This window comes from Emys orbicularis, chromosome 7 (assembly GCF_028017835.1).
Source record: "Emys orbicularis isolate rEmyOrb1 chromosome 7, rEmyOrb1.hap1, whole genome shotgun sequence".
In the NCBI taxonomy this organism is placed as follows: Eukaryota; Metazoa; Chordata; order Testudines; family Emydidae; genus Emys; species Emys orbicularis.
The window spans coordinates 68,121,435-68,146,351 of record NC_088689.1 but is presented as its reverse complement, the minus strand read 5'-3'; positions in this window follow the sequence as shown (position 1 = coordinate 68,146,351).

Here is a 24,917-nt window from a genome sequence, read left to right as displayed (position 1 = left end):
TGTTCTACTCCTCTCATGGTACTGCTCTGCTACCTACCCCAATAAAGGAGAACTAACAATTTAAAATGCCTTGTTCAAAAATTTTAAGTAACACTTAACTTTCAAACACCTGAACAGCAAATGTAACTTTTCTTGTCTGCATAGTAAACACTGGCATTTTTATCTGTTTGAATAATCAAAGTGGTGCTTTCCGTGCCTTCTTGGTTGCAAAGATTTGAACTGCTTCCTGCTGAAGGTCCACAGTCTGGGCCAGCTCATGCTCTATTGAGATGGTTGCAAGGCCGACCAGCCTCTCCTGTGTCATTGTGGAGCATAGATGTGTTTTTATTAACTTCAGCTTGGAGAAGCTGTGTTCTCCACTGGCAACTGTTACAGGAAATGTTAGAAGTATGCGCAGAGCAACAAAAGCATTTGGAAAGAGGGTGGTCATCTTATTTGTGCATATATATTCCAGAACAGCCTTTGGAGTTGCTCCTGCTGAACTGTATCTTGATAGAGCTTTCAGTTCATCACCTAAATCACTCGCATCAATATTGCGCATGTCATCATGTGTCAACACTGTCTCTAGTGCCCTGCATTGCTGGTGTAGGCCTTCTTCAGGTATAGTGAGGAGTTTTGGAATATCAGACAACATCCCAAATATACTGCTGTGTTCCTTGAGCTGCATGGAACATTCTTCAACTGACTGTATTGCACAATCTAGCACCTGGTTAAAGAATTCAACTTTGAATTGTTGTTTGGGGTCTCTTATGGGATTATCCCGTGCCTCGTAATCAAAATGTCTTCTTCTTCGGTGACTCTTGTATTCTTGAATGGGTGGGAAAATAGCTTCAGTGTGAAGTTCCTCTGCCAACTTCTGTGCACTCTTCAGAACGTTTTGAAATCCCTCATCTGACCGGTAAGGCTGAAGGTATGACTGCTTTGTCCAGTTGTTCCATTGCTCCAGATATATCAAGGTCAACACCTTGGAGTCTCTTGCTTACAACATTTATTTCAAACAGTATGTCATGCCACAACACTAAGCCACACAGAAATTTGAAGTTATGTATGTTTCTGGTGATTCCATTTCCCTCTGCTACTGTTCTCCCATGAACAGTTCCTGTCATAGCATTGTCCTCCATAAAGGCAACTATGGCATCATCTATCTTCCCAATTTGGTGTTTGATAGACTTTATCGCCTCCACTAGACTTTCCCATCGTGTGGCACTCAGTGGTTTCAGTGTCAGAGAAGATGTTCCCAGATGTTGCTTCAAAATTTGCCATCGATGAGTTGATGCAGAGAAAAATACATAGATGCTTTGAATTACATTAAAAAATTCAGCAGCCTCACTAGAAGCTGATGCTGCATCACTGACCACCAAGTTCAATGAATGAGAACTGCATGGGACAAAAAAAAGCTTGAGGGTTTAACTCTCGGATCCATGTCTGCACTCCTCTGTTCTTTCCTCTCATGTTGGCACTGTTATCGTAGCCCTGACCTCTCATGTCAGCTATCGCAATTCCCGTATCTTCCAGCTTTTTAAGTAGCACATTTGTCATACCAGCTCCTGTAGTATCATCAATGTCAATAAATTCTAGAAAATGCTCTCAGACAGTCACCATTGCAGGGACATTTTCACTAGGTTCTGTTGTTGTTACAAAACGCACCATTAAAGTCATTTGTTCCGTATGGCTGATGTCAGGTGTGCAGTCCAGAATAACAGAGTTATATCTTGCTGACTTCAGATCTGCCACAGTCTTCTGTTTGACTTTTGTTGCCAGTAACTGTATGATCTCATTTTGAATTGTTTTTCCAGTGTAGTGGTGTATGTACATTTCTTGGGTGGTGACTCTTCTTAGATGCTCCTGGAGTACAGCATCAAACTCAGCCATCAGTGCCACAATTTTAAGGAAGTTTCCATTGTTTGGCACATACAGCTGATCTGAAGTGCCACGCGGTGCTAGGTTTTGGGTAGCAAGCATTCTCACAATGGCAATGAGCCTTTTCAGAACATTTTGCCAGTAAAAAGACTCTGATGCAATCTTCTTTTGATGCTGATCATCTATGGTGGCCTTTAATGTTAGTCTCATCTCAAGCTCTTTCCACCTATGGAATGCTCTCTGGTGATTTGCTGCCTTCTCATGGCATGCCAGATTTCTAGCCAGATTTTTCCAGTCCTTTGTTCCTGTAGAACCCAATGTGGCTAGAACATTAGACTGGAAGAGTTTGCAACAAAAACAGTATGCAGCATTCTGGGTTTTTGAGTACACATCGCCTCTCCACTTTGTCACCATTGGGGATTTCACGCCAGTAATGTGTTGGATGGAAACGTCTATTTTCATTGTCTTTGGGGAACATGAAGTTTTTCACTTGCTGTGGCCCATGCAGTACAAGGAAGTCCCTCAGGCTACTGCTCAAGTGGGTCCACAGTCCTGGATCATCTAGACTTAAGGAACTAAACTCAGCAGCAGCTGTTTCTTGCGCCTCCACCACACTCTTCTCTGATCTACACTTTTCTTCAAGAATGTGCATGGTTACATCCATTGGAGATGGAGATATGGATGCTGCAGTAGCTGCCAGGTCACCTGCACTCTGACTAACTGGAAGATCAGGCATCTCCTCACCACTCAGATCCTCACTGGGGCGGGAAGGCTCACCGTGAACATTTGTGATTATGTATCTCAGGAGAGCTCCTTCCTGCTTAGATAGAAAAGCTTCCTTTGCTTTCTTTCTTTTTCTGAATGCTGCCCCAGAGGGGCGTTTTCTTCTTTCACTCATGACTGCTGTTCTGTGCCAGCTATAGTGGCTCTCAACACTCAATTGAAGGGGACAAATAAGCAGGCTGGTAGCAGGGCCTGAGTGAGGGAAGATATCCGCGTCTTAAGGGCCTAACTGGCTCCTACTACTTCAGTTGACTGCCTGTTCTCCTCAAGTGGGTTCAGGGAAGCAGCAGGAAACAGGAAGCTCCCTGAGAACCTGGTGTTAATCAGTCCAGGCTCCTGGGGGTGCTAGAGAGGTACATAAGAGGCTCCTCCTCTTCTCTCTCCCTGCAGCTCCTGCTGCTTTCTGTTATTCCCTCTTACCTTTTCTCCTGCCTGCCTACCTATGTCTCTTGTGCCTTCCTTCCTTCAGCACAGCACTCCACCATCTCTGTGCATCTAGAGCAGAGAGAATACATATGCACCAGCAGCAGACACAATTTTCTACACTCTGGGTCCTAGTGGCCCCTCCCCCCCACAGTCTGGCACCGGAGGTGGCCGTCTCAGTTCACCTCATGGTAAGGCCAGCCCTGGCAGGGACCCTCAGTCCAGCAATCATGATCTGCTTACACCCAGACCTCCTTGCTATTTTCATGTGCTCCTTCCTACTTTTCTCCTCTGCGAGAGCCCTTCCCTCAGGGCCAGGACCCCAGGGCTGCTCCTCTCCCCCTGGTTTCCTCCTCTTCCTCCCTAAGACCAGAAAGTGACTGACGGCCCCCATACTGCAGCCCCTTCTGCTGCCAACTTCCTGGCTTTATCATAGCCCCATCTGTTCCTCCTTGGTTGGGCTCTGTCCCCAATCAGGGGTTGCTTAGCCAGCCTCAGTCCCCTCAGCTGTGGCCTATCAAGTTAATTGGCCCCCTTCTCAGCCTCATTAACCTTTCAAGGCTGGAGTGGGGTGAACACTCCATCACAAAAGGATTGCAGTATTCCTTGCCAAACTGGGCATCTGATCTAGATGCCAGAGCGAAGGAATAATGTTTTGTGAAGGTAGGAATCCAGTTCCAAATAGCAGCTCTACAGGGCTCTAATATGGGGTACTAGCAGCTGAAAGCCCAGCTGTTGCATGGGTGTAATTCATAAAGATGTGTATAAAAACACCCAGGATGGATGCTGGTGTTTCCATGTGTGGTGTTACAGTGAGCGGTGTTGCTGTTTGTATGTGCACCCCAGTTTGTGCACAGCGCTACCCCCTGGCTGGTGGCACAGATCCCTCTTTGTTACCCTATGGAGCTGCTACTCCCTCATTCTCTGAGCAGGCTTCACATTCCCACCACCCACAAACCTTGGGCTCCAGCATCCCACCTGGGTCTGGTAGGGGCCAGTGATGGCTGAACCTGGGGATATTCTGAACAAAAAGGAAATGTCTGCGCTGGATTTGAAAATCCATGGCAGAGAGTCTCAGAGCCTGGGTTGACCGACTAGAGCTCGCCCTACGGTGCTAAAAACAGCTGTGCAGATGTTTTGGCTTGGGCTCTGAAGCCCAGGGAGAGTGGTGGGCTTCCGAGTGACATGCAAACAGAGTCCATGGACAATCAGAAGTGGGTGTGAGTGTGGCCAAGGGGCCTCAGCACTTCCCAGGTTCGTTGGGGGGTAGTGGGGATGAGGTTATCTGTGGAGTTGGCACTTTGTGCCCCCTTGGTTCTGCTCAGGCTAGAGCCCAGGCTCTGAAACCTGGTGAGGGGGGTGGGCCTCAGAGCCTTGGCTCCAGCCTGAGCAGAATGTCTACACAGTTATTTTTAGCCTCATAGCGCAACCCCAAAAAACCCATGTCAGTTCACCTGGGCTCTGAGACTCGCTGCCATAGGTTTGGGTTTTTTTCCTGCAGTGTAGACATACCTTATAGGGCTAGAACAGCACCTCTGCCTAGACTATCCCAACCCCTGTCCTACTGCTCTCAGGCTGTGGCACCATCAGGGGCATGGAGAGTCATGGAGAGGCCTGTAGTTTTAATTTCTCTATGCCTGAGTTCCTCATGGCGGTAATAACCCTTCCACGGCACTTGGAAATTGTGTCCACACAATAAAAAGAGTGTTGAAAAACTGGAGAGGGCTCAGAGAAGATCCACAAGAACAATTTGAGGTCTGGGAAACCAGCCTCAGAGTGAGGAGCTTCTGAAGCTCAATTTATGTAGCTTATCAAAGAGTTAAGAACTGACTACCATGCTGTATGAGTCTTCTCCTTCCCCAGGACAAGATTTCTGATAGTAGAGGGTTTGTTAACCTAGCAAAGGCAGGACAAGATTCAGTGGCTAGATGCTGAAATTAGAGACAAACTCAGACTAGAAATAAGACACACATTTTTAACAGCAAGGGGAATTAACCATTGGAACAGCTGACCCAGGGACCTGGTGGATTCTCCATTACTTGAAGCCTTTAAATCGAGATTGGACATCTCTCTTTGCAAAATATATGCTCTAGCTCAGCCATAGATTATGTGCTCATTGCAGGACTCGATGGATGAGGTTCTCTGGACTATGACATGCAGGGTCAGACTAGATTGTCACAAGGGTCTTTTCTGACCTCAACATCTGTGAATCTGTAATGTCGCTGAGAGCCATATGGGTAAATTCTGATCTCAGCTACATTAGTGTAAATTTGGAGTCACTTCACGGAGTTCAGGGGAGTTTCTCCAGATTTGCACCTCAGTAATGGAGTTAAATTCCGTTGCTCTTAGCTGACACTTTGTGCATTTTTATTCGTTACAAAAAAACCTTTCTGCCTTTTCAGATCATGCCCTTTGATGATTTAAGTTACAATTTGTGGTTTTATACCCAGCCATTAACATGTCACCAGGACCCATAAAACATGCTGTTTTTCCATGAGCAGCAATGGAATGTGCTCACCTTCCTCCTGATTTACAGGAGGCCCTGATCATGATGGATTATGTAAAAGCCTCAAGCCAAGCCAGTGGCTCTGCATTTGCAGTGAGCCAGGATCCTGCCAAACAGTATAAAGTCATATTCTAATCTTCTTCCAACTGGTCCCTCCCCCCTGACTGGGGCTGCCAGCAGATGTGGTTTCAGAGAGGCTTTGTGAATGCAAAGCAAAGGGTGCTGTCGCCTGGTGCTAGACTGGAGACGATAGGCGCTGTGGCGTGGGGGTGCTGGCCACATTGGATTTTTAAAACCACGTGGCCTGATGGTCTTCATTCAGCCACTCCTGATGCTACAGTGTTATTATTTATGTGTATGACAGTGGCACTCAGAGCTAGGACCAGGACTCGTTGTGCTAGGTACTGCACAACTGAGAGAACTCAGCACTACCGAAGTGTTTGTCCCAGCAGGCCTATGGATTTCTGGGTTACATTGTGCCATGTTCCTGGCTGTCTGCTCTATACAGAAAGAGGAAATTATACTCTATTTTTCCATCAATGGCTTGATGAAGAGAGGGAAACTGTCACTCTGAGCAATGAGTGTGGGTTAGTCCCCCTGCTCTGTCAGGGCTCTGGGTACGCAAGGAATTTCAGACCAATGAACCACATACTTTTGACTTTTGCACATGCATGTTTGCTTTGGATTTTCTCAACACAGTTTGGATCAGACATTCAAAATGGCTTGCTCCCCAGGCTTTACTTGGTTTTACAGGTTTTGGAGCTTCAAATTGGTCTGACTGGGCAAACATTTGTATTGTCCAATTGGCGTGACGAGACTGGTGTATATCCTGCTCCTGACGCATGCTCATTTGTGGGGCCTGTTAGGAATTTTAATGCAGTCATGCATCTTGGAGCTGTAGGTCTCTTAGGCAGACCACCGTGCATAGCTAAGAAACCTCTTTTACTTCTCCTTGACAGCATCTGCTCAGCACATTGTCTTCCTTTGTAAAGCACACGCCCCTGTGCCAGGGGAGCCGGGCTGGGGCAGTTAGCACAAAAGGAACCATTAGGTTTCTGTTCACCTGTTGGACATGCCAGAGCTAGGGTGTAAGTGCTTCCTGCAGGCCAAATTCTTAATGGACATGAGAAGGAATCCTGCTGCTTGAGACACAGATGAGTCAGGGAGTGGGCAGTCTGGTCTCCTCCTGCATCGAGACTCCCCTGAGCTCCTCTAGGCAAGTGTGGGGGGAGCAAACCAAGGGGTCAATGAGAGTGACCGGGAGGGGGCTGAGATAGGAGGGAGAGAAAGAGTGAGTTGGGACGAGCCAGAGACAGAAAGATCCAACATGAGCTTGGAGGAGAGTGAGACTGGGGTGGATGCCCAGTAGCAAGGGAGGGAGTAAATGCGACAGCAGTCAGGGTGTAAGGACTGGGAGATGGGAATGGGGGTCCAGCAATCGGGGCCACGATCAGCTCCTCTGGTCAATTCTAGCATGAGCAGCTAGGGCTGGTCAAACAGCAGACCCAGCAACATTATTCAACTGTGTTATGGTGCAGCTGAATAGCAGCCCAGGGGCTGTAGTGATGTTCACATAGTGGAGAAGCATTTCTCAAATAATGGTTCAGCACAGACCTGGAGAATTCCCCTTGGAATATGTCAGTTGACCAGTGCCCATCCAGCCTCGCTGTTGCTCTGTTCTGCAGTGCACCTCCTGCAGATGTAGGTCTGGTGTAACGCTGCTAACTAGCTGAGGAGTTGGGGGGCCTGTGATTTCACAGTACACCCATTGTGGGCATGTCATAGAGTATCCCTTGCCAGCAGCACGTCCTTCTAAGCTCCACACTTCTAGACTCACACCAGGAAGCTCCATGTTTTATTTGTTCTCCATAGAATCTTTGGGTCTGATTTTTACTTCATTCACACCAGTGTAGAACTGGGCTCACTCCATTGGGGTTGAATGTATTCATCCAGTATGGAGCAGGGCACAAAGGCTGGTCTAGCACAGGGGTGGCCAACCTATTGCTCCGGAGCTGCATGCGGACCTTCAGAGGTTAATATGTGGCTCCATGCATAGGCGCTGACTCCAGGGCTGGAGTTACAGATCCTAACTTTCCAATGTGCTGGGGGGGTGCTCACTGCTCAACCCCCTGCTCTGCCCCAGGCCCTGCCCCCACTCCACCCCTTATCCCAAGGCCCCTGCCCCCGAGTCTGCCATGCCCTCACTCCTCCCCCTCCCCCACAGAGCCTCCTGCGCATGCGAAACAGCTGATTGCAGCAGGCAGGAGGCGCTGGAGGGCTGCTGATGTATTACTGTGGCTCTTTGGCAATGTACATTGGTAAATTCTGGCTCCTTCTCCGGCTCAGGTTGGCCACCCCTGGTCTAGCAGCTAGCGCTGGACATAAAGACCTGGATTCAGTTCACGGTTCAGGCACTAGCTTCTTGTGTGACCTTGAACAAGTCACTTTATCTCCCTTGTTCCCATCTATAAAATAGGGGTAAATACTTCTTGGCCCGCCAGGTCCTGAGGGCACTAAGTCTGTAAGAGCCATTGCTGGAGGCAATCTTCTTCACTTGGTTGCATGGGATCATTGCAGGTATTAGCTGTATGACAGGACTAGCTGGAGCTTGGTTGGCGGTTCAGGTACACAGTTTAAAGCAGCCACTGCAGAAGCTGCTTAGCAATTTTCCACTAAAGTTAATAAGAAATCCCAGAAATAATATAAGGTAACAACTGCTCTGTCTGCGTGGGCATTTCTACAACACTCCTCACTAATGCGACTGAATCGAATGTACGTTCCCTCACTGAATCCTTTCCCCAGTCCTCAGGGAAGCCCAGAGCAAAACAGTTGAAGGCTCCTTTCCCCTCTATCAGAATGAATCAGTAGCTATTAATGCTGAAGCAACAGGTCTCCATATGCTAACTGCTTAGTCAGTACAGAACAGGGCGTGGCCCGGGGCCAGGGAACCCTGAGAGGAGCCACCAGAGCAGAGCAAAAAATGCAATTTTCATCTATCCATCAATATTTAGGGCTTGGTGGGGGAAAGCACAGGTAGGGTGAGTCACAGTTTCCACCCATGCAGAGTGCTAGCACTGGGGTTGGTGCCAGCGCAGCTACACCAATAGCTAAAATCCCCAGAGGAGAGACGCCCTCATGTCTGGCCAGCACCAAAGTATGGGGGCACCTCTAGAGCCAGGCCTTGGCAAAGGGAAGGATTACGCTATCAGGACAATGTTAATTTAAAATCCACCTGGGATAGTTCACAAGCAACCTGAATTCTGACCCGTCAGCCATTGTTATGAATGAACTCCAGCGTGAGATCAGCTTCCCTCATGAGACTTATGCCATCTGGAATAGTGGCAGTGTTGCAAGATTAGCACTAGGTCTAAACCAGAAATCAGGTCCCTTCTGGTTTTAGACCCATCCCAGACCTCAAACCCCAGGCTGATCTAGAGATTCAAAGCCAAAGAACTCCCCCCCCAGATCCAGAAGGAGCCCAGTTACTGCCCGTGCCCTGTTCTGTATGCAGTATCACCGTTGGACGGGTTCCCTCTCTTTTTCCTAACCACTGACAGACTCTGAGCCCCCTCAGTCCTGAAGTGAAGAGATTGGGCTGTTGTCTGAGGCAAACTGGAACATGAACCCCTCACTGATTCCTTGGGACAAACAGGGACCAAGCTGTGGAAGTGGCTACAGTGACACTTTCCCAGTTACTCTGCTGAGTTCTCTGTTGAAGTTGGTTTTCTGTTTTAAATAGGTCATATGGCTATAATCAGAATTATGCAAATTGCATTGTTCACGGCCTACCCAGGGGGTTAAATTCTGCAATTAATAAATGTATTTTTAATGCTTTCAGCAACAACATGCCTTTCATCAACAATACTCCAAACTATTCCTCCATAAAGTACAGGAACTAACTTTCCTTTCACTCAGCTGAGCTATTTGCGCAAGAACTCGGGATCCTGCATCGCATGGATTTATTATCTGCCAGATAACTCCAGGCATTCCGGTAAACAAAGTAACCTTGTAGTGAGAATCAGGGCATGTTCCCCTTAGGGGGTTAGAGCATCATTTCAGCTAATTTCTTCCTCATGCACTTCCCCGATTCCTAGAGGACTGAAGTTTTTCTTCTCATTAAAATAAACAGACAGAAAAGAAAACACTATGGGCCCAGCCCTGGTTCCATGGAACTCGCTGGGAGTCGCTGATTTCAGCAAACCTGGGATCTGGCCTGGGGGAGGGGGGGCCTCTCGCCTGCTGCTCTCCTTCCAGAGCAGCATGTGGGGAGCCCATCAGGGCAGCAGGATATTGGGGTCGAGATGCATTGGGCAGATCCAAGAGGAGACAGGGGCCCCCAGGGCTAGAAACAGGGCCATTCAAAGGGTGAGGGTCCATTTCTTTTGAGGGGTCGCATTTCATTTTCCCATTTTGTTGCCAAGTTTCCTATCTGTCTGCACTGGGAACCAAAACACCTGACACTTTCTTCTTGGTGCATTCTCTGCACACACACACGAATGCCCTCCAACACAACCACACACATCCCAACGCATCCCAACCCATGCCCTCCCACCCCCAGCACACACTCTGTTCCCAGTCTCCTCCCTGTTATCTGAAGGAGCTGCCCATGGTATGTTTCACTCAGGGACAGCACCCTCAGCCATGCAGCACATTCGCACCCCCGGGGCTCACTGAGGACCCGGTGGGTTTGTGCCCTGCTGGGAGAGGCACCATCTCAGGGCAGGGGATGGAAGCTGGCAGAGCTGTGGTGGGGACGTGAGAGTCTGGTAGGCATGAGGGAGCTGGGCACAGGAGGGTTGAAGCAGCTGGGGTGGAGGGAGAGAGAAAAAAAATGTGCCAACTCCTTCCTGTCACCCACCTGGCAAAGCCAAGCCCTTCCTCCTACACTGCCCCCATGTGGACAGGTTGTGGGGGGACGGAGGGAGCACTGGCTTCAGGATTCCGGCAGGGTAGGGAGGCTGCCTGAGAAGCTCCATAGGGAAGTGGGGAGCCAGAGTACACACACAAGAGAGACAGGAACATTCTGGCTTCCAGAGACTCAGGGTCCCTGTTTCACAGCCACAACCTCCATACCCATCATGCCACCAAAGTGCTCCTTCTATTGTGCAGGCTGGCCTGTGCCCGGTGCTCAGCAGGTTTGCTATTCACTTCAGCTAGCAAGGCAGATACCCTGGCCAGTTTCCAAGAAGAATTAGATGCCTGCAAAAGAGAATAGCATGTACACAGACAACACCTTTGCTCCAAGAGTTTCTGTCATTGTGCTAAATGCTGTATTTTCCCCATCTCCTTCAATGGTCCCCTGTTAGGCCAACCAGCTCTTCTTTATAAATTTCCCCTTAAAAGAATACAGAGCCGAACTCTGAGCAATAACAATGAAAGTGGAGCCTTATTTTTACAATAACTCCTGAGGAAGAGCAGGGGAGAGAGCTGAATGATTCAGACGTATACAGATCAGCTGGTCTGAGCCACATGCATCCTTGGGTATTAATGGGATTTGTTAATGAACGTACTGTACTACTGAGAACTATCATGATAATTAAATGCTGGACAAGTGCTGAAAGGCTGGAAGGAAAAAAGTGCTAGTCTTCAAAAAAAGGGAAGAATGGAAATACCTGTTCCTAATTCTGTCCCAAGGAAACAAATGTTCAGACTTTAAGGCCAGAAGGGACCATTGTGATCATCTAGTCTGATCTCCTGCACAATGCAGGCCACAGAACCTCGCCCACCCACTCCTGTAATAGACCCCTACCCTCTGGCTGAAGTCTTGATTTAAAGAGACTTACCTAAAGCTAAATTACCTAGAAAAGTACCTTTTAAAGAGGTCAAATACTCTCCTTGAGTAGTCTTTCCCTGCTCAGTTCATACCTTTCCAGCTGTTTTTAACTTCTTACTGTAGACAGTAAACATGCTAATTACATAATGAAACAATGGCATAAAAATCATTAATGCACAAAAAATGGAAATGCCTCCAGTTCTAAATACTTTAACTCTCTTGTTATTTAAAAATGACCATAAAATACTCATGGATCAAGTTAAGGAGATTTTCACAATTCTTTCCTCGAATTAAATAATTCTATTTTGTTTCATGGTTAAATGATGACAGACAAATAGGCTCCCAGGTTGAAGTATGGTTTTAGAATGGTTTGTTTCTTAAAGCTGTTGCCATTAGTCCTTTAAACATTTCCATAACAATCAAACATCATGTCCATTGTTTTGTCTTTTAAGTCATTTACAATGCATACTTCAGGGACTTATATTGCAAAACACTGACACTAGTAAACACGAAAGCTAAATTAACTCTGACTTTTGCCGTTTTTCCAGTTTGACCTAAATAATGTGGTAACACAAAGTTAGGAAAGCCAAAGGGAACGATGCATGTTATGGGTTCCCACCGACATCTTGACTTCGCTGTTTGATCTTGAATTTAATGAGACAACCACTTTTGGGGCATCATTTTTTCTCATGTCCTAGAAAACCTAATTCTGTACCAAACCAGCATAACAATTGACGGGTTTTATGGTGCTTCTCTTCTGCTTTACCTCATGACACACTCATATGGAGAGAACTTACTTCAGCCACGATTTGGAGAGGAAACAAGTGCTGAGATCCCCTCTTATCCCTCCCCTCATCGAAACCAGATTGTTCCGCCTCAGTCCCAGTTAGCACTTAACACAGGAGCCACATTCACACATACAGAGATTATCAGAAGTGGGGTTTACGGCCCAAAGCCTCACAGGGATTCAGGTACCTATTGATATCTATGGGAGTTAGGCACCCTAACACCTTTAAGGATTGGGGCCTAAAGCCCCAATTCAGCAAAGCACTTATGCCCAGATCCATAAAAGCCCTTAAGTGCTAACTGCCACAGTAGGGTGCCCAAGTCAAACACTGGCCACCACTGAGATCCGCAAAACCCTGCTCAGCTGCTACCTACCTCTGTAGGTGCCTAAAATCCCTCAGTGTCTAAATTTCTGCCATTTGAGTCCTCCAGATGCCTGCATTTCTACCAATGGGCATGCAGATGCCTCAGTCCTCATGACCAGCGCTTATCTAAGCCCTGGTGGGATCCTCAGACTACGTATTTCCCCATCTATTTTGCCTGCAGGGCCTGGTAGCACTCTCAGAGTACACCTCCCTCCACACAAAAGGGCTGGGAGGTAAGGCTAACCCAGGCAGAGCATTCACCTAGAAGGTGGGGTGATCCCAGTTCAATTCCTGCCTCTGCCTGCTGTGGAGAAGGAATTTGAGCTTGGGTTCCCCACATCTCAGAAGAGTGCCCTTCCCCCTTGACTATGGGATATTCTGGTGAGGGTCTGTCTCCTGTTGAAGCTGTTCCACTGTGTATCACTAGTTAACCATGCATTGGGACAAACAACGAGTGAAAATGACCCTGGAGTGTCATGCGGGTTTAGGTGTATGCTCCAGGGCTGCTCTAAGTTTGCATAAGGCACCTTCCAGACCATGCCCAATAAAAGGAGTAGTTTGCTTTGGAAAAAGGAGTAGTTTTTCATTTTTAAAACTGTGCCCATGCCCTTCGAGCCACTCCCTCTAGTGGGCCAGCAGCAGCACAGGCAGGGCCAGGAATTTGCCACAGGAAGAGGGAAAAAGGAGGAGTGAGGTGCAGAGAGAGAATCCCCCTTTTTGGCTAACTGTTGGATAGTCAGAGAAGCCTAATCCTGAGGGTCTTGGAGCAACTCCCTGTTGGGATTAGTGTGATGGCTGCCCGAGGCATGAACATGGGCCCTCTAGAGCAAAGAGCACACGCTGCTACACCGGGAGCTAAAAAGAGTCCAGCTCAGCAGGTGGGAATGTAACAGACTCATCTCTTCTGGGGACTGGCACAAATGCGTGGGAGTGGGGGAACCTGCAACACACAGTCACCAGTGGGTCACAGTAGCTCAGGGCAGCTGGAGCTGCTCCGAACGTGAGAAATAATTTGTCATGGGACATTAAAAAAGGAAAATTACTTTATTAAGATTTTTCGCTCCCCCCCCCCCAGTTTTTAATGAGGAAAACTGAGCCTCCCCAAACTGAAAAGTTGTTTTTCAAAAAAATGATCTAGGAAAAATAAATTTGTTTTTGAAAACAAGAACAGAAAATCTTCACCAAAACCTAAAAAGTGTCACCAAAAGAATTCAGGTTCTGTTTCCCCTGCTTTTGTTGAAAATCTGGAAAACTTTCAAAAAAGTTCCACAGAGACATTTGTTCTCACTGAAATAACATTGTGTTGAAAAAATTTTGAGCAGCGCCAAGCATCTCCTGGGAAGAGGGCAGCAGGGTTATTTACTAGCAATGACTCTTTGCTGTGAAATTGCAATTAGATTGTAAGAAGCTTCCTGAATTTGTGTTTCTGTGTGCCTCCATTCCCCTGCCTGCCCTCCCATCCAGCGTGCCATGACTCAAACAGTGGTCTGACAGCCTGCCTTACGAACTTCAGCAACAAAATTCCAGTGGGCCTTCAAAGCAAAGCAGAAATACTCGTGTGGAAAGGTACAGCGTAAGGGAAACAAAACAAATGCTGATAACAGAGTCCTGATTACACCCTTTGCTATGGATATGGCTGCACTTTGAGGTGGGGGTGTAATCCCCAGCTCAAGGAGACATATCCGCACTAGCACGCTAAGCGCTGAGTGTGGCCGTAGCTGTGTGTGTGGCTGGCTTCCCTGAGTATATAGAGTCAGGGACATACTCAGGGCCGCTCCCACTGCCACGTGTACATGTCTTGTTTTAGCTACTAGCTCGATCAGTTAGCAAGGGTGTGCCTCCTCAAACTGGAAATTGCATCCCCAGCTCACAGTGTGGGCGTAGCCTATAGAGCTACTGCAGCATCTTTAGGCTAGGTCTACACTACAGCGGGGGGTCGACCTAAGATACGCAACTTCAGCTACGTGAATAGCGTAGCTGAAGTGGCGTATTTTAGGTCAACTTACCTGGCAGTGAGGATGGCGGCAAGTCGACCGCTGCCGCACCGCCGTCGACTCCGCTACCGCCTCTTGCCGCGGTGGATTTCCGGAGTCGACGGTAGAGCCATCAGGGATCGATTTTATCGCGTCTTCACTAGACGCAGTAAGTCGATCCCCGATAGACCGATTGCTACCCGCCAATCCGGCGGGTAGTGAAGACGTTAGAAACAGCGCGAGCACCTGGCCTCACACTTTGCCCAAAACCCCTCTTGCATGCCCATCTGCTCCAAAGCCTTTGCTTTAAGCAAGCACCACCACCACTGGATAACCCTGCACGCCTGCAATGCTCCTGCTACAGCTCCAAAAGCACAGACCAAAGGCAAATCTCTGAGTGTCATTGATCATCTTCATTTCCCACAGCTGCTGCCACCCAGCAGAGGGCATGTAGCTCCTAGCTATACCTGACCAGGCCCCTGTGGGGAACCTTGTTACACGGCCACATCAATAGCTGCAAAATTACATTTGTAAAACAAACAAAAAAATCCAGGGGGGGGGGGGCTAAATGAAGTCTCTGGCCCCTCAGGGGTGCTACTGATACCTGGCCCAAGAAGGGAGGGAAAGATGACGTCACCCCTCCCCTGTCCTAAAACACCAACGGCCTCAAACTCTCCTGTGTACCAAGAGTCCTAATTGCCCCCTCCCCTGCTGCCTTTCACACAACAGCTTTGAGGACGCAGCTACACAATGCCACACTGTCAATAACACAAGGCTTATGGTCAGTCATGCAGTGAGGGGGAAAAGCCGTAGGAGGCAGTGCTGCATAATCTGCCAGCCTTGCCACACGTTTTAGGTCTAGTGTGCTGCATATGCCACAGGGCCTTGACTATAACCCTTACAATCAGAGACAGCAATCATTAATAACTTCGCTTTATTATGGCCTACTTTCTTCAGAGTGTTCCCAGAGAGTTGGGCATGTGGAAGGGTTAATAAGGCAGTAAATAAGCTGGTTTAGGGTTGGAAGGACTCAAAGAAACCAAGATGTCAAACCAGGCTCATTTAACATAACTCAAAAACCAGTTGAACAATTTCCTTCAAGATTTGCAGAAAAATTCTTTTTTCTTTCAGAGCAAATGGGTCAATTTTCAGGTCAAACCAATTTGGTTAATTATAGCATGGGGAGGGAGAGGGCCTAAAAACTGGGCTTATTAGAACCAGGTTTATTTTAACTGTGAAAAGACTGTCACAGCTCCCTATTAATTACTAGGCCAGGTCTCCAGCTAGTGTAATGGGCCTTGCCCCATTGGAGGCAATGGGGCCAGAACCCCAGATGGTGTAAATCAGCCAGAGCTCCATCAGAGTCAACGGGCCAAGATCCCCAACTGCCATAAATCAGCACATGCCATTGGAGTCACTGGGCTGGATCCCCAGCTGGTGTCAATCAGTGTTGTTTCATTGCAAGATCTGGCCCACTGCCATTTCATTGTCACTAGGAAAGTGCACAGTGGAAGCAAGTGCTTTGCATGCTACTCCCTGAGGAATGGCCGGGCAGCTCTCTGGAATGACAGCCATTTCCAGGGAAATTAAACACTACATTTTCCTAGACAAAACAAGGGCTGGACCCCTGTGGTGGGCTGTACATTTCTCAGCCACTTGTAGAAAGTTTAGAAGTAGGAACCATTCAGTCTCTACCAAACCCAGATCATACTTAGTTGCTACATAACTAGAGTTGTTCATATTACACGTTATAAAATGCTGGTGAACAGTGCCAACATAATGGGAGATAGTACACAAGGCATCCTTATTCCTGGACTCCATCCTGTGTAACTGACTGGCTTACCAGTGAAATATTGCAGTTGGAATATGATTTTCACACACAGGGAAGAGCTTTTCTTCGATGGACAAGGGTATGAGCTTGGGATGGACAAGGGGATGTCTAACAAGCACAAAGCATTTCCTGAGCTGCAAATGCTTTGTGCTACGTTAGACACTGATTTCATTAGGTGTTGGAGAGAAATTGTGGTCTAGTGGTTAAAACACAAGCCTGTGTGAGCCAGGAGATCTTTGAGAACCACCGATTCTGCTGCATGACTTGGACAAGTCATTTCCTTTTCTGGTGTGATAAAGTCAATAGGGTAGTCCTATTGAAAATTCCAGGGGAAGTGGGTGGGGGTAAGCCCACCCACGGCTATGGGACCCTCCCCCAGCCTTTGGGGAGGATCCATTTTGTCCAGGAACTCAACTGATTATGGGGGACAACAAAAAAGAAAACAAGGGCGGGTGTGAAGGTCAAAGGGTCAAAATGAGAGAACCTAAATGGGACACCGAGCAGAGAACCTCAGAAAGCACCCACTGCTCCTTGAAGATGTCAAGGAAGCAAGCAGACACCACCCAGAGGAACTCCACGAAGATGCATGAATAGAGGGAAGACCAGAAATAGGCCCCACAGTCACAAAGAACCCCCTCAGCCAACCTTCTCTCTCTGGTCTTGTAGATGGCCATTTTGGCCATCGCTAGTAGGAGGTTGACAAGGAGGTCCTGCGACTTTGTGGGGCCACGGATAGGGAGTGCATAGATAAGGAGGTGAGAGGAAAAGTGCAGCCAAAAAACACAATAGGATATCTAAGAGGAGCCGGAACAGGGGCTGCAACCTAGCGCACTCCAGATACATGTGCGCCAGGGTCTCTCTCATGCCGCAAAAGGGGCAGGAGTCCAGGACGGGGGCAAACCGCACCAAGAACATGACTGTGCTCATGGCCCCGTGAAGGAGCTGCCAACCGATATCCCCAGAGGGTCATGGGTGCAAAAGGGTAGTCATTTTGAGCGCCAGGACGTGGGTGGGCGCTAGCTCACCCACTACTAAAAGCCCCTCCCCCAGCCTAGGGAGGAGCTACTGAACCCAGTTCGGGGAACAACAAAGGCAATAACGGGAACAGGCGTAGGGGTCAAAGGGCCAAAACTAGGGAACCAGAAGGGGACACCGTGCAGAGAACCCTGGACAGCGCCCATTGCTCCTCAAAGGCATCGAGAGAGCCGGTGGACGCTGCCCAGAGGAACTCTGCCCGGACACATGAGTGGATAAAAGAACAAAAAAGTCAGCCCCACAGTCACAGGGCCCCCCCGCCAACCTCCTCTCCCTGGTGTTATGAATGGCCACCGTAGCCATGGCCAGGAGGAGGTTGACGAGGTGGTCCCGCGACTTCGTGGGGCCTTGGATTGGGTGTGCATAAATAAACAAGTGTGGGGAAAAGTGCAGCCAGAACCTCAATCGGAGGTTCTGGAGGAGCCGGAAGAGGGGCTTCAGCCTGGCGCACTGAAGGTACGTGTGCTCCAGGGTCTCCCTCAAGCCACAAAAGGGACAGACTTCAGGGACAGAGGTGAACCGCGCCAAGAACTCCCGTGCTCACGGCTCCGTGAACAAGCCACCAACCGATATCCCTGGCGGGTTGTGGGTGCAAAAGCATAGTCCTGTTGGGATCCACCTGCTATAGGACCTCCCCCCAGCCTAAGGGGAGGATCCACAGGTCTGGGATTCCAAGTGATTGCGGGGGACAACTAAAGATATAACAGGAACAGAAGTGGGGTCACAGGACTAAACGAAGGGAGCCTGACGGGGACACCGAGCAGAGAACCCCGGCCAGCGCCCGCTGCTCCTTGAAGGTGTCAAGGGAGCCAGCGGATGCCGCCCAGAGGAACTCTGCCTGGATGCGTGAATGGACTGAGGAGTGGAAATAGGCCCCAGAGCCACAGGAAACCCCATCGGCCAACCTCCTCTCCCTGGTTTTGTAGATGGCCATTTTGGCGAGCGCTAGGAGGATATTGACAAGGAGGTCCTGCGACTTTGTGGGGCCATGGATAGGGAGTGCGTAGATGAGAAGTTGAGGGGGAAAGTGCAGCCAAAAACGTAATAATATATCTAGGAGGAGTCGGAATAGGGGCTGCAACCTGGCGCACTCCAGATATACGTGCACCAGGGTATCCCCCACGCCACAAAAGGGGCAGGTGTCTGGGATGGGAGTGAACCACTCCAAGTACAGGACGAGGAAACTGGAAGGGGACACTGAGCAGAGAATCCCGGACAGCGCCCACTGCTCCTCAAAAGCATCCAAGGAGCCAGTGGATGCCCCCAGAGGAACTCTGCCCGGATATGTGAGCGGATGAAAGAACGAAAACAGGCCCCACAGAAGCAGCCCCCACCCCCCTCAGCCAACCTCCTCTCCCTGGTGTTATAAATGGCCACTGTGGCCATAGCTAGGAGGAGGTTGACAAGGTGGTCCGGCGACTTTGTGGGGCCTCGAATCGGGTGCACATAAATAAACAAGTGCGGGGGAAAATGCACCCAGAACCTCAATAAGAGGTTCCGGAGGAGGGGCTGCAGCCTGGCACACTGAAGGTACGTGTGCGCCAGGGTCTCCCTCAAGCCACAGAAGGGACAGGCTTCAGGGACGAAGGTGAACTGCACCAAGCACACGCCTGTGCTCACAGCTCCATGCAGGAGCCACTAGCTGATATCCCCGGCGGGTCGTGGGTGCAAAAGGGTAGTCCTTTTGAGTACCGGGACGTGGGTGAGCGCTAGCTCGCCCACTGCTGAAAGCCCCTCCTCCAGCCGAGGGAGGGGCTACTAAACCCGGAACTCAACTGAGTTTGGGGGACAACAAAGGAAACAACAGGAACAGGTGTGTGGGTCAAAGGGCCAAAACTAAGGAACCAGAAGGGGACACCGAGCAGAGAGCCCCAGACAGTGCCCACTGCTCCACGAAAACATCGAGAGAGCCGGCGGACGCTGCCCAGAGGAACTCTGCCCGGATACGTGAACGGATGAAAGAATGAAAAACGGCCCCACAGTTGCAGGCCCCTCCCTCTGCCAACCTCCTCTCCCTGGTGTTACGAATGGCCACCTTGGCCATGGCGAGGAGGAGGTTGACGAGGTGGTTCCGCGACTTCGTGAGGCCTCGGATTGGGTGTGCATAAAGAAATAAGTGCAGGGAAAAGTGCAGCCAGAACCTCAATAAGAGGTTCTGGAGGAGCCGGAAAAGGGGCTGCAGCCTGGCGCACTGAAGGTACGCGTGCGCCAGGGTCTCCCTCACGCCACAGAAGGGACAGGCTTCAGGGACGAAGGTGAACCGCGCCAAGTACACGCCCGTGCTCACAGCTCCATGCAGGAGCCACCAGCTGATATCCCCGGCGGGTCGTGGGTGCAAAAGGGTAGTGCAAGGCAGATATGTTAGCTCTAGAATGTTACAGGCCCTTTTTCCTACAAACTGAGAAAGGGTTACCCAGGTTAATTGGAGACAGCTGAATCCAATTAAGGGCTGCCTGAGACCTTTTAAAACCCCTCCTCCAGTGAGAGAAAGGGAGGAGAGAGAGAAACACCAGCTGTTACAAGACTAGTAATAGCAGGGAAGTAGCTTCTCCAGGAGGAGAAGCTGTATTCCGTCCCACAGGGGAAGCAGACATGCCTGAGTGCTGGCTAGGGGAAGGACTGACACCCCAGAACAAAGAACAGGATGACACCCCTTCCAGCGAGGAGGCAGGGAAAGGTATCACCCTTTGGTTTGGGTCTATGGGACTATTTCCCCTTTTTGAGTGTGGAAGGAGCATCCCTTAGGCTTACCCTCAGGCCTATCCTGAAGACACAACCAAGGGAGCACCGAAGGGGGAAGGCAAACCCTGCCTGAGTGGGACTGATTACCCCAGGACAACCATTGCCAGAGGGGAGAAACGCTAAGGCTGGCGAGAGAAAAGAAGTGTCTTGCCACACAAGGACTGTTTCGCCCTGTGCAAAATGGAGCTAACAACATCTGCCCGCCTTGCCTTGGGGCCAGGTGGCTCGCTGACATGAAGCTCTTTGGAATGTGAAATATTACCAGAGAGGGGCCTATGTTGCAGAGCTGGAGCTAAACCTCTGCCACCTTTGTGGCTCCCGGTCTGGTGTTCAGGTCTGGGCCCACCTCCCTTATTATCTAAGCACCCCCATAGGCTCCAGAATGGCCAGCTAGCACAGCTTCAGGCATATTGCTCTCCATCAGCCATGTTATGCTGCCTGGGCTGAGCTAACATGGTGGAGAAACAAACCACAGTAGTCATGGAAAGGAGGTTAGCTGCCCATTTACTTGAGATCAGGTGTGGTCTGGCCCTAAGAGTCTGGGTAGAGAAGGAGAAACAATGTGTGTCTGACTGTAGGAAAAGGCTGGAAGCGAGCTCCAGCTAGACCATGACGGGATGGAGGTCTCATAACACATAGACCTGGAAAAGTCCTTTTCCTAGGGATAATATGTCCATCTGGAGAGAGCAGATGGCTGAAGAAGGGATGCAGAGCCACTCAAATGTTGTTTGTTTACAAGGATATAAATTTCTGATTGCCATGGGGAACCAGGAGCGGTTCTAAAAGGGATTCACCCTATCCCAGGGATAGAACTTCTTCACCTCTAAAGTTTCACTGATTGATTGCAGAGCAGAAGGCAGCATCCGAGTCAAGTAAATCTGAAAGGATTTTTCTATGGGACTGGGGGAGAAGTGGTATAAAGCACTTCACCAATATACAGATATCCCACAGCTACTGGGCTCACCGTTCCTGCTCATCTGGAATTCTAGAAAATGTAAGAACGCAGGCAAGTCTGTCTGACTGGATTCCCCCAGTCTAATTACTGCTCACGGCTCCATTACCTGTGGGGCCCTAATCCTGCCATTGACCTTGTGACAGAGTTGGACTTAGATCTGTTTCTCTTCCTCTGTAGCATGGGGCACGGGTCACTTGCTGGTCTGAACTAGAGTGAATGATGGTAAGGAGATTCAAGTCCAGGGCCTCCATGGTAGCATTGGCTGAAATGCTTCCAGTTCCATGCACAGGGGCAGTTAGACAGGCAGAACTGCAGGGTCTCCATGTGTGGATGAGATCATGGAGTAGGGAGGAGAGATTTAGGTTTATTAGGAACTAGGGAACCTTTTGAGAAAGGAGGAGACTATACAGGAAGGATGGATTTCACCTAAACCAAAACGGAACCAGACCGCTAGCAAGTAAAATTTAAAAGATCGTAGATAAGTTTTTAAACTAAGGCCTGGCAGAAAGCCGACAGATGCGGAGGAGTGCACAGTTTAGACAGATATGTCCCTTAAGGGAGGATTTACTAAAGAGGATACTCTATATCCTAGATGAGAGGAGAGGATAGAAGTTGATATAATAAAATAGGAACTGAAGAGAAACAATCAAACAAAAAAGTGTCCCATTCAGTTTCATTACATGAAGGCAGACAACTAAATATTGACCATTTTTAAGTGCTTGTATACAAATGCAAAAAGTCTAAATACTAAGATGGGTAAACCTGAGTGTCTGGTATTAAAGAGGATATTGATATAACAGGCGACACAGAAACTTGATGGAATGATGACAAGCAACGGGACAGGGTAATACCAGGATATAGAATATACAGGAATGACAGAGTAGGTCACACTGATGGAGGAGTTGCACTATATGGGAAAGAAAGCATAGAATCAAATATAGTAAAAATCCTAAGAGAATTAAACTGTATCATAGAATCTGTATGGATATAAATTCCATGCTTGAATAAAAAGAATATAGCAATAGGAATCCACTACCAACCACCTGACCAGGATGGTAACAGTGATTGTGAAGTGCTCAGGGAGATTAGAGAGGCTGCCAAAACAGAAAACCCAATAATAATGGGGGATTTCAACTACGCCCATATTGATTGGGAACATGTCACCTCAGGATGGGATGAAGAGAAAATTTCTAGACACCATTAATGACTGTTAGTTGGAGTCCTGGAACCCACGAGGGGAGAGCCAATTCCTGTTTCAGTCCCAAGTGGAGCACAGGCCCTGGTCCAAGAGGTGACTATAACTGAACTGCTTGGCAATAGCGACCATAACGTAATCAAATGTATCATTTTAGGGGGAAAGTTCCAAAGATGCCCACCACAGTAGCATTTTACTTCAAAATGGGGAACTAAACAAAAATGAGAAGGCTAGTTAAATGGAAATTAAATGGAACAATCACAAGAGTGAAATGCCTGCAAGCTGCATGGAAACTTTTTAAAAATACCATAATAGAGGCTCAACCTACATGTATACCCCAAATAATAAAATAATAATAATAATAATAATTCATAATAATAACTAATAAAATACATAAGTGGACCTAAAAAACCCCACCATAGCTAAACAGAGTAAAAGAGGCAAAAAGACATCATTTAAAAATTGGAAGTCAAATCCTACTGAGGAAAATAGAAAAGAACAAACTCTGGCAAGTGAAGTATAATTAGACAGGTCAAAAAGAATTTGAAGATCCACTAGCAAAAGACACCAAAAACTTAAAGCAAAAAAAAAAAATTTAATACATCAGAAGGCAGAAGCCTGCCAAACAATCAGTGGGGCCACTGGACGATCAGCGTGCTAAAAGAGTACTCAAGGAAGACAAAGCCATAGTGGAGAAGCTAAATGAACTATTCTCGTGCATCAGTCTTCACTGCATAGGATATGAGAGAGATTCCCAAACCTGACCCATTCTTTTTCAGGGACAAACCTAAGGAACTGTCCCAGGCTGAGGTGTCAGATGATTTTTGGAACAAATTGATAAATTAAACAGTAATAAGTCACCAGGACCAGATGACATTCACCCAAGAGTTCTGAAGGAACTCAAATGTGAAATTTCAGAACTATTTACTGTGGTATGTAACCTATTGCTTAAATCAGCCTGTACCAGAAAACTGGAGCATCTAAGAAATTACTGCACAGAAAAGCAAATGCTTCCACTTAAAAATGGCTTTTAGAGGCACTTATTGAATGGCCGTCAGTCTCTAATAGTCTGTTTAAAAGTTTGTTTGCTAGACTAGGGGCAGTTTATAAATCTCAGCTCATAAAGCTTGAATCTCCGTGGATCGACCATGCCTTCTGTGGTTCATATTTAATCTATGGCTGGGATTTAGCTTCAATTTCTACTTGTACACTCAATCTGAAACTGAAACAAAATGCACTTAAAATAGAGAGGTCTTGAAGCTCTTTCTCAACGTGCATTATTCTTTGGCACATTATCCTGTCAAATGAAATCAATGCCGTACAGTAAATCCACTGTTGAAACTGCTTTTGACTGAGTTTCAACTGAAAATATTTATGACATTTGGGCTTTTCCCCTTTTTATTTCTAGTTCTAATTTATTAACTGCTCTTTCCACCTAATTTCAAGTGAACACCCCTAAAATAAAAAAATCACAGCGCTAACATAGCAAGGGCAAAAGTTTCATGTTAGGCTCCAGACAGTCCCAATAAATTCTTGTAGGATCACTTCCAAAAGCTAGTTAGGAGCAAACTATGGTCAGAAATCCAAGCCAGACAGATCACATGTGGGGAAAAGGCTCTTCATTGAAAGAGTTTTAATGTTTTCAGCTACATTTCTAATGCGCAATATGTAAACATCTCAGATCCAGCTGCAAAGTCCATTGCACAGGAAAGCTGTGCTCCAAAGGATGTGCCCATCAGGCACCTGGAAGGAAATTATTCTCTACAGAGCAATATCTGGACTTCCCCAGGGCTCAGGATCTGTGACCAATGTTAAATGAGATGGGGATAAGGTAGATTGTGACAGGGTTCCAATCACACTGCACCCAATCTGGTGTCACACCGATCTCTTCCTTTGCTTGACTTTGTTGTAAGGAACAAGAATCCCTCCCACTCCGCTGCCACTGCCACTGCCAGGCCAGCCCAGAGGAGGCAGCAATACTGGGTGCCAGGAATCTCTAACACACAATTCACCTAAACAGAAGAAGAACTGAACATCCGTCGGCAGGGAACAAGATCAGCTACAGCAAGTGGAAGGCTAATGAAATGAGCGGCTGCAGCACAAGGGCTCAGACAGCCCCAAAGCCCTTAGCCGCCTTCTGCCATTTGACTAACCCTAGGGTGCGGCTTTCATGGGATGACGGTTTTACATTCATTTTAAATCCTTTTGTTTGTTTTAAGGTTTTCCTGGGAGCTAGGGAGCTAGCTCCTCTGAATCAGCACTAAGCCTGCTAGTCCCCTTTCATGCCTCCTGGTCCCAGGGCCAAATACCAGCCATTAGAGCTAAGGGCACATGCACCTCTCCCTTCTCTTGCTCTCCACAGACCTGCTAAGTGCCTTTGGCACAAGGGAAGAGGTACTTTGTAAGGAAACAGGCAGCCTTGGAATCTAATCTCCCCTCCTCTACTGCACAATCTGAGTATTTTGCTGGAGCAGACAATCCTTATTACTGACAAAGGCTCAGCATCCTATCCCAGGAGGAAGCGAGCATCACCCCCTCCCCATCTACAAACCAGGTTCTAAGTCACTTCAGGCAAAGCTGGAACCCAAGTTTCCCACATGACAGAGCCGAGTCTCAGCCACAAGGTCTCTCAGAGTGAGCGTGCCAGAGCCGTGAGCTTGGCAATGGTGCCTGTAATTACTGTTCTAATC